Source organism: Lathyrus oleraceus, chromosome 3 (assembly GCF_024323335.1).
Source record: "Lathyrus oleraceus cultivar Zhongwan6 chromosome 3, CAAS_Psat_ZW6_1.0, whole genome shotgun sequence".
In the NCBI taxonomy this organism is placed as follows: domain Eukaryota; kingdom Viridiplantae; phylum Streptophyta; class Magnoliopsida; order Fabales; family Fabaceae; genus Lathyrus; species Lathyrus oleraceus.
In genome coordinates, this window is record NC_066581.1 from 78,259,065 (window position 1) to 78,269,054 (window position 9,990).

General features: G+C 36.2%; 1 pseudogene; it reads left to right on the top strand.

Moving 5' to 3' along the window:
- Window positions 1–4,469: 4,469 nt before the first annotated feature.
- On the top strand, window positions 4,470–9,548 carry LOC127129771 (myosin-8-like; annotated as a pseudogene).
- The last annotated feature ends 442 nt before the right edge of the window (window positions 9,549–9,990 follow it).

Consider the following 9,990-nt stretch of genomic DNA (forward strand, 5'->3'; position numbering starts at 1 on the left):
AAAACACATTTGAACATAAAACTTCAAATCCTAATATCTCCTTTAATACTTGATGAAAATCCTTGGTTCAAAGTTCATTGCAAACTACGTTCAAAGATCTACAAGAAACTTACCATAATTTCATGAATTTCGATTATGGAAAACTGACCTTTAATTCACGGCAGAGTTGGAATTGTGGTCTTTGAGCTACAAAAGCTGAAAACAGAAGCTCCACATAGTCCAGGTTGATGAATGGATGAAGTGTATTGGTTCAATGATGCTCCATTTTCCTTTAATCATGAGCTGCCATGGAAGAGCTTGATGGAACAGTGCCATGAAATGGCTTTACAGCTGGGTTATCACGCCTTCAAAGGGTTCCAAAATGGTGGCATATGATGAAATAGACATCCCAAGCTCATGCTCTTTGAAGGTTTTTATCAAAAGTTCAAAATGAAGAAAAAGTATTTTTGAGAGCAAGTGAGATTTTCTGGTTTTTTGACAAAGTGTGCTAGGGTTTTCTGAGAGAAAATGGAGAATATATCTGCTGTTTAATGTTGGTTTAGGTGTTTAATGAAAATGGTAATTGGAATTGCTAATGAAGTGTGTTTTTGCTAATTGACCAAATTCACTTAAGTTGCATGGTGCATGGCTCTACAGTGCGAATTTGGGCCTCAAACATGTCCAAAATATGATTTGTGATCAATTCCAATTGGTAAAAGTGGTTGAAAATGTTTATTTCAAAAGTTCATTTTTTACCTCACTTGAAATAAATCATGCTACTTCAAAAAGTGCCATTTTGATTGGTGAATCTTTGGTGAATTATGATGACATATTTGGAAAGAGGGCATCAAATGTGACTTGTAGCAAAAAACCCCACCCAATTTGGCCAAATGGTTTGAGAGATATGGCCTTTTGAAGTTCAAAACTTTCTGAAAATGATTTGATCATAACTTGCCAACCATACATGGGAATTGAGTGTTCTTGGACTTTTTGGAAATGGGAGAACAAGATATTCAACTTTCATGTTGGGAAAAAATTCATTTGAAGCTTGTATCATGATGTAAGTTTGAGGATCAAGACTTTCCATTTTTGGCAAATTCCAATTACAGGTCAACTTTCTATTTTTGGAAATTTCTTGTTTGACTTCAAATTCTTCCATGATGATGTTTGACATGTTATATGAGGCCTATATGGACATGAATGAGCCCTCTCAAACCAAATCCCACCATCAAAACCATAAAATCAGGCACAGTTGACCATGGTTGACTTTTTAGGGTTTCTGGTGAACTGTGCATTGACTGATGACTTCTGAACATCCAATCCTTGACCAAAACACTTCCAAAGGATCCTTAGGTCATGTGAACATGTTGTACCAACCCTAGGGCCTTAGCTCAACGGAAAATGCACTGACTTGCTTGACTGACTGATCTCTTGACCAGTTTGACCTAATCTGACTGATGATCTTGCACTTGGGGCAAAGGACAATGCAATGTTATGCAGTGGACTATGTTAATGCTATGACCTAATATGAGAATGTATGTACAAAAGGTAGGTGCAAATTTGAGGTGCTACACACACCACCGGAGCCCTACCTTCGGTCATCTTCTCCGATGAGGACCACCGGACTGGCCCAACCTAAACTTCATGAAAAATGAAAAACAATGACACTAATTTGAAGAGAAAATGCTCAGGATCACGAATCTGGCCTCAATTTTCTCCAATTCCAAGTATATAAAAAGATACAGGGATTTGAATTTTAAGGATCATGAACTGAGTTGCTTCTAGTTGACCTCAAAGTAACTCAATCTTCTTCCCTACATTGGTAGGACTTCAGCCAACCATAAATCACAAAGAATAGTGAAGAATTGAGAGAGAATCGAAGAGATGAAGTTTCTGAATTTTAACCTTCGAGTAGCTTCAAATCAGCTTGATCTTGATATGGATTTGCTTGATTCTTCCTCCTCTTGCTTGCAGTGATCAATTGAGATGGAAAGGGCAATGAATTCTTGGAGTTTGAACTTAAAAATAGAAGGTTAAATTCAAACTCGATTTCAATGAAATCCTCAAGAAATTCTATGGAGTGAGGGGTCTGATTCTCTTGGCAAAGCTTGGGCAAGGTGTTGATGCATTTCTGATCTTAGGGCACTTGTATTTATAGGCTTACTCAATGCTCTTTGCACACTTCCATTAAAAATCCAAAAATAGCAATGATCTCATACAGGCTTGCATGGGCGTGTACAAAGCTCAATCAATGATGCCAAAGGGTCCAAACTTAATTCCAAATGATGTTGAAACGAAATCAAGGGACCATGCAATGTTGAAATGAAAAAAAGGTCACAAATCTTTCCAAATGGGGCCATGCATTACACCCATGCGCAAGTCCCTCAATTTTGATCCAAATGAGATGATCTTGGACTTTATGGAAAGGTGAGATCAAGGGGAACAACTTTCATGTTGAACACTTTTCCATTTGGAGCTTGTATAATGATGAATTTTGAGGTGGAAGTTTGGAAAATCAAACATATTTGAAAATTTTCTAAGTACCAAGCCAAATTCTCACTTCTTCCACCTTGAACAACTTTTCCTATGGACTTCAAATGGAACACGTTTCTTCATCAAAGTTGTAGATATTTTAAACCTCTTCAATTTGGTCACAAATTTAACCTCATTTGGATTTGGCATGAAGGATTTATGCATTTTAGAAGTTAAGGAAAATCACTTGTTCAATGGTAATGGCCCAAAATGACCTATAATGTTTCCTCTTGGCATATGCATTTTCAAGTTGAATTTGAAATTATTCCAAAAATAAAAGTTTAAAAGGACATCTTGAATTTTATCATGGAATTTGAATGGCTTTCATCTCATAACAATTGTGAAAGTTATGGTCTTGGGAAGTTGACCTCCTAACTAGGGTTCAGACAAAATGACCTATAATCTTTCACCATAAAAATTGAATTTCCAAGCAAAACTATCTCTTGACTTAAACATGAAAGTTGTTTGTAATGTCACTATAAGTAACATTTCTCTTGGAATAATTTTCATATGATAAAAATTGCAGGCGATAGGGTCTAGGGAACCCCAGTTTTGACTAGTTGACTTTCTCTGGTCAACCACCATGAACCAACTTGCAAACTTGAAATTCTCTTGATCTCTTGGACTCATGGAGGATCATATACGCATAATATGATGTATCATGAAGTATCCCTTGAAATATTTGATTAAATGATGAAGAAACTTGTTGAGGAAGTCACATAAGATACTCAGATGAATTAGGGCTTCCAAGGCAAACAAGCTTCAAACTCTTGATGAATTCTTGATCAAAATGATAAATGGAGATCATGGGGATCCATATACGATATCTAGAGCCAATATGAACCATCTCTTGATTAGTCTCCTTGCATTGAGGGTCTTAAACCCTAGATATGAGCTTAATGAAGCATAGGTGAACACACACACTACCTACAAAAGAAACAAATTATACATTGACATATTTTTGGTATTTTGGTTATTAAATAATAAAAAAAAGTATGATACAATCAAATGTGCTTGGTGATCTCTCTCAATGCAAACCTAATGAGTGAGGGGTAAGGAGGATGCCAAGGTATGATCCCAATGTCAATGCATATGATGAGATAGCATGAGGGATCTTAGGGTCAAAATTGGGGTCTTACAGGTACAAGAGTAGGCCAAGTGGTTAGACCAAACTTGTATAAATATATAGCACGCTCTATCTATCTCTTCTCTCTTTTATTTCTGTTGTTTACATTATTTTTGTTGTGTATCTCTCGTAATCTACATATTTTTCTTTATTTTCATTGTCTTATCTCTATGTGATTATCAAAATTCAAATAATTATTTTAAATAACAAAGTTTTTATAAATTGGCTTTGATTTTTTATCAACATAATTCACCTCATCCCCCGCTCTTGTGTTTGGAGTCACATGGCTAATAACTATCTCCCTACCTAGGTACCAGTCTACATGAATTCAATGGCTTCGTGGCCCACGATTAGGGTATCATAGAGTTAGTGGTAAATCTCGAAGAAGGAAGGAATGTAAGGATGGTATACGTGTAGTTTTTGGTAGTCCCCTACAAAAAAAATCAATTGCATCTTAGAAAGACCCTTCTCTGTAACTCTTGATATCGTTGTTTCTATCATTCACCTAAAGATGAAATATCATGACGTTTACGATGAACCAGTAATAGTAGACACTGACTTAACAAGTGCTCGTCAAATACATGAAGTACTACTATAAGATCCGATTGCGATAACCATCAAGGATAAGAGGGAGGTGAAAATAGCCATCCCTTCCAAGCATCACCAGTTATATGTCAACATCACATATTTTGATGCGAGCTTAAAAGATACCACATTGAATAACAAATGCAGGCCAAAGGAATCCCTCTTTGTCGAGGCTAGAATAAAGATACCAACACCAATCCCAAATGTTGAATTCATAGTTGTCCAGTTCAAAGAGAATCCAACTAAAATGGAAAATATAGAAGCCAATCTTCTTGAATCCGTGGAAAAAGAGCTCATCAAGTTCCTCAAGGCCAACACCGACCTTTTTTCCATCTACCCATATGAGATGCCTGACATCTACCTTAATGTTTCCTATCATCAATTGAACATAGATCCTTCAAGAAAAAATTATTTCGGAATTGAAATACACTAAACGATTGTATAATATGGTTGAATGTGCATTGACTACACAAACCTCAACAAGGCATTCCCCAAATGCTAATATTTGTTGCCCAACAATGATAAGCTAATATACAACTATGTTGGATACAAGCTGATATCATTCATGGATGCATTATATTGATTCAATTGAATTTCCATGCACGAAGTAGATAAGGACAAGACCGTCTTCATGAAAAAACACGTCAATTATAGATACAAAGTGATGTCTTTTAGGATAAAAAAGTGCAGGTCCAACATACCAAAGGATGATGAACAATATCTTTGAATAAGATATTGAAAATATGTTGTAGGTATATCTGGATGGCATGATTTTCAAATTTAGCGAGAAGCATCTACATGAATGACACCTCACCAGTGTGCTCAACCATATTAGGCAATATAACATGAGGCTTAATCCAGAGAAGTGCATCTTCAGTGTGAAAGCTAGTAAATTTTGGGATTCTATTTGACTGCGAGAGGCATGGAATCCAACCGTGACAAGTGTGATTTAATTACCAAGATGGAGACCCCAACCACAAAGGAGGTAATAATGAAGTTGAATGGGATGTTCATCGCTCTCAAAAGATTCATTTTGAGATCTTCCCAACATGCGCTTTTATTTTACAGACTCCTAAAAAAGGAGGTGCGTCTAAATTGGACCCCAAAATGCGAGTAAGCTTTTTCCTAACTAAAGAACTCCCTCTAAAAAACTCTGGTCATGTCCAGACCCATGACCTGAGAGACCTTGTTCATCTATCTCATCGTCTCTTCCAATGAAGTAAGCACATTCCTTGCTCCAAAGACACTAACATAAAATTGAGAAAATTGTGTTTGGTCTTAGTAAAAACATAAAGGAAGTTGTGCCATTACTTTTTGGCACATACAATAGTGGCTTGAAGAGACCAATCATTAAAGTAGGTTCTCTATTGTCAAGACTTTGTAGGACGGGTGACTAAGTAGTTGATCGAGATTTTCTAGTTTGAAATATCCTTCGAACCTATAAAAACCCTTAAGGTTAAAGTCTTTGAAAACTTTACGGATAAATTTTTTCCAACAACATCAGAGATATGCATAAAGTGGGTCGTCTTCATATACAGGTCATCAAACAGTAGGGGAAGTGGTGTCAGTCTTTTCCTTGAAAGTGATGAAGGACTAGTAGTTGAAGTATCATTGTGGTTTGAATTCTTCACCACCAATAATCAAGCCAAATATGAAGCTTTCATCATCGAACTCACCTTGGCATCATAAATGGAAGCAAAAGAAAATAAGTTACTCATAAACTCATAACTTTTAGTTTCCAAGTCAAAAAGGAGGTACATGCCAAATACCCTTTACAAAAATATATCACCATAGAGAATAAAACAAGAGATGGAATTTTCTATCCAAACAGACAAGTACGAGAGTGTCATGCATTAATCATTCTTTAATCTATAAGACATTTGAAAAACCCAGCCTCGGCATATTAGACATTAAGGCCGTCATGACAAACGGTACAACATGACCATCATAGATATAATTGATAATTACGTATATCGAGACCGAAATTCTCTCAAAAGATCCCACTAAATCTAGTTTATTGAAGAGAAGAGCATGCTCATATTTAATCATATGAGAGAGGATTTACATGATAGGTTTGTCCTCCCCTTATTAAAATTTCTATAAGGAGAGGAAACTAAATATACCCTCCTTAAAGTACACGAAGGAATATGTGGAAAACATTTAGGGGTAAAATCCCTTAATAGAAAGGTTCTCATAGTTGGGTACTAATGGCCTTCAATGGTCTAGGATGTAAAAAGTTAAGTCATGAAATGCAAAAGATGTCAGAAGCACGATGACATTCACATCGGCCATGTGTCTGAGCTCAACACTCTAACTACACCATGGTTGTTCTCCCGGTGGGGCACATATATCCTAGGTCCCTTCCCATTGACTTCAAGTTAGCTAAATTTTATCATTGCAACTATAGATTATTTCACCAAAAGGATCGAAGTGAAAGCTCTAGCAAAGATCACAATAGATAACATTAAAAGATTATTCAAAGGAACGTTCTACAAATTTAATGAATAATATTTTCACCAAAGTTTCATTGGCATCATTATTTTTGTATACAATTGGTAAAATATCTAACATCCCCACCCGCAATGATTCTAATACCCAAACATGAAGGAAGTGTTACGACCAAAAGGTAGAGGAAAGAGCTCCAAAGCTCAAATGAGATGGTGATGAACACTTAAATATATCACATACCTAGAATTCACAATGGTACGTTGGATACACCCCTACTTGGTAACTAACCACTCCAGAGAGCAGGCGGTAGAGGCCAACTCATGTCAGTCTTGAACCAAGTTTTTACTCCACTACGCCAAAAACTGGAATAGACAGCGCACCTTAGAGGGCGCTTTATTACAAAAGCGCACTCTAAAGTGAAGCGAAAAAATAAGGAGCGAACAACTGGAATAGACAGCGCACTTTAGAGGGCGCTTTTGTAATAAAGCGCCCTCTAAGGTGAAGCGAAAAAATAAGGAGGAGATAGAGGGACAACAATACAGGGCGCTTTTTAGAAAGCGCCCTCTAAGGTTACCCTTAGAGGGCGCTTTTAAAAAAGCGCTCTATAAGTCCATGTGCATTTCCAGTTTATAAAGCGCTTTTGGAAAGCCTTAGAGAGCGCTTTCATAAGCGCCCTCTTAGGCCCCCTTTAGAGGACGCTTTTTTTCCACAAGCGCCCTCTAAGGTCCCCTTTAGTAAATATTAAAATTATAACATACTGCGCGTTTTGTTATTTCACTCTCTGTTATTTTCGTTCTTTTTCACGTTAGGGTTCTCACTGCTACGATTTTCGCTACTTCTAAGGCGTTCTCCTTCCACCTCTGTTAGATCTACGACGTTTCCTCCTTCTATTAATTCGTTGTTAGCTGTTCGATTTTGACACCATAGGTATTTTTCTAATCTTCATATTACTTGGTTTCTCTTCTGACGTTCGCTATTGTTCATTTTTGGTTTCTCTTCTGACTTCGAAGAACTTAATTGGAGTTCTAGATATATACGGATTCGAGAGTTTCAAGACAAACATGTTCTTAATCTTAACCACCCTCTTGCCTAATTTTATATGAAGTTTATAGACGTATGCACATTTGGCCAATCTCTGTGATCGAATTTTTTGTGTTCTCTATTTACATTTTTCGTATCTATTTACTTTTGAACCACAGTTATTGTTCTAACAGTAACTAACTTTACATCGGCCCTGTTCAGCTTCGAGCAATTTTGTATCAATTTGACAAATGAGAAGTTACAGCAGCATTTCAACCAGGTTTGATTTTTCTACTATCTCCTGGTAAACAATTTCTATAGACTCAAATAACACTTCATTATTTCATTATGCAGCATGTCTTCAAAATGGAGCAAGAGGAATATACAAAGGAAGAAATTGATTGGAGTTATATAGAGTTCGTTGATAATCAAGATGTTCTCGATCTTATTGAGAAGGTGCAACTCACCCTTGCATTTTTGTCATTTTAGAAAAGTTCTATCAGTTTGTCATCTCATTCTTGTTTATAACTTCAGAAACCTGGCGGCGTTATTGCTCTTTTGGACGAGGCCTGATATGTATTAAATGACAATAGTTCAAATATTTGTATTATAGTTAATGGTTTGTTTATGTCATTTTACATAATGTAAAGTGGCGTTAGCGCATGCAAATATATATACTTTGAGCAATAACTATGTTTTATAGTCATTCTTTTATATATTGTCCTGCTTATTCTTTGTAGTATGTTTCCATGATCAACGCACGAAACATTTGCTGAAAAGCTATATCAAACACTTAAGGACAATAAGCGATTCAGCAAACCGAAGTTGTCACGAACTGACTTCACCATCAATCACTATGCTGGTGATGTGAGTAAAATACATTTTGGTCTACGCAGTTATATCAACCATGAAATAAAAAGTTAAAAGCTTAGTATATATGTCGAACTTTGATTTCAGGTCACGTATCAAACTGATCTTTTCCTTGATAAAAACAAAGACTACGTTGTTCCGGAACACGCTGCGCTGCTTTGTGCTTCCAAGTGCTCCTTTGTTTCCGGACTTTTCCCACCTTTACACGAGGAAAGTACTAAATCAACAAAGTTTTCTTCTATAGCCACTCAGTTTAAGGTCGGTTTTCTTTAAACATGCATATGCTTGAAAATTATAAGTCTTTTGTATATAACTATTGATCATTGTTATTCTTATTGCTTATGGAATGAAGCAACAACTGCAATCTTTGCTTGAAACATTGAGTGCGACTGAGCCACACTACATTCGTTGTGTAAAGCCAAATAATCTTCTTAAGCCGGGGATATTTGAGAACAACGATGTGTTACAGCAGCTTCGATGTGGGGTGAGTTCAACCCCCATATTAGCCTTGTTCTTTATTATGACATGAATATTTTTGTTTCAAGTTACTTCAAACTCTGTGGATGCCTTTTACAGGGTGTAATGGAGGAAATTAGGATAAGTTGCGCTGGATATCCAACTCGAAAGAACTTTGATGAATTTGTTCAGTGGTTTAGTATAATGGAACCTAAGGTTCTAAAATCATGGTATTTACTTCTCCTTTTTTCCGTGTTTTCTTTTTCTGATCATATAGATGAATGTGATTGTACTGAACATAATTAACCACCTAGATTGTTGTCACGAAATTTTTCCGGTTTTAGATGTTCAAATAACACAACTATATCTGAAATAACTAATAATAAATATATATTTGCAGTCCTGATGAGATGACGGCTTGCAAGAGACTTCTAGATAAAGCAAACCTTAAAGATTATCAGGTAGTAGTTCTTATCTTAATCTCAGTTATAGCATTTTTATTTGCTCGCAGGTTACATTGAATCATAGATGATGATGCTAAAAAAATTCGAACACGCTATGTATGATAATATGGATTGGAATAAAATGCTGTTTGGGTTTCTTTGCAGATAGGAAAGACAAAAGTTTTCCTGAGAGCAGGTCAAATGGCAGAACTAGATGCATGTCGTGCCGAGGTCCTAGGAAGATCCGCAATCGTTATTCAGAAAAAAGCTCGCACATATATTTGTGAGAAACAGTACAAGTTATTGCGATTTTCTGCCATAGAACTACAAAGGGCTATTAAAGGTATCAATTATTTGAATCCTTTTTGATACTATGTATGAATAATCTTGTTATCCATTTTCTAAGTCATTTAGTTTTACGTATCCTATGAACTTAACATAGGACAACTTGCAAGACGTCGGTATGAATGCATGAGAAGGGAGGCCGCATCTTTGATAATCCAGAAACAAATCCGCATGTATCTTTCGAGA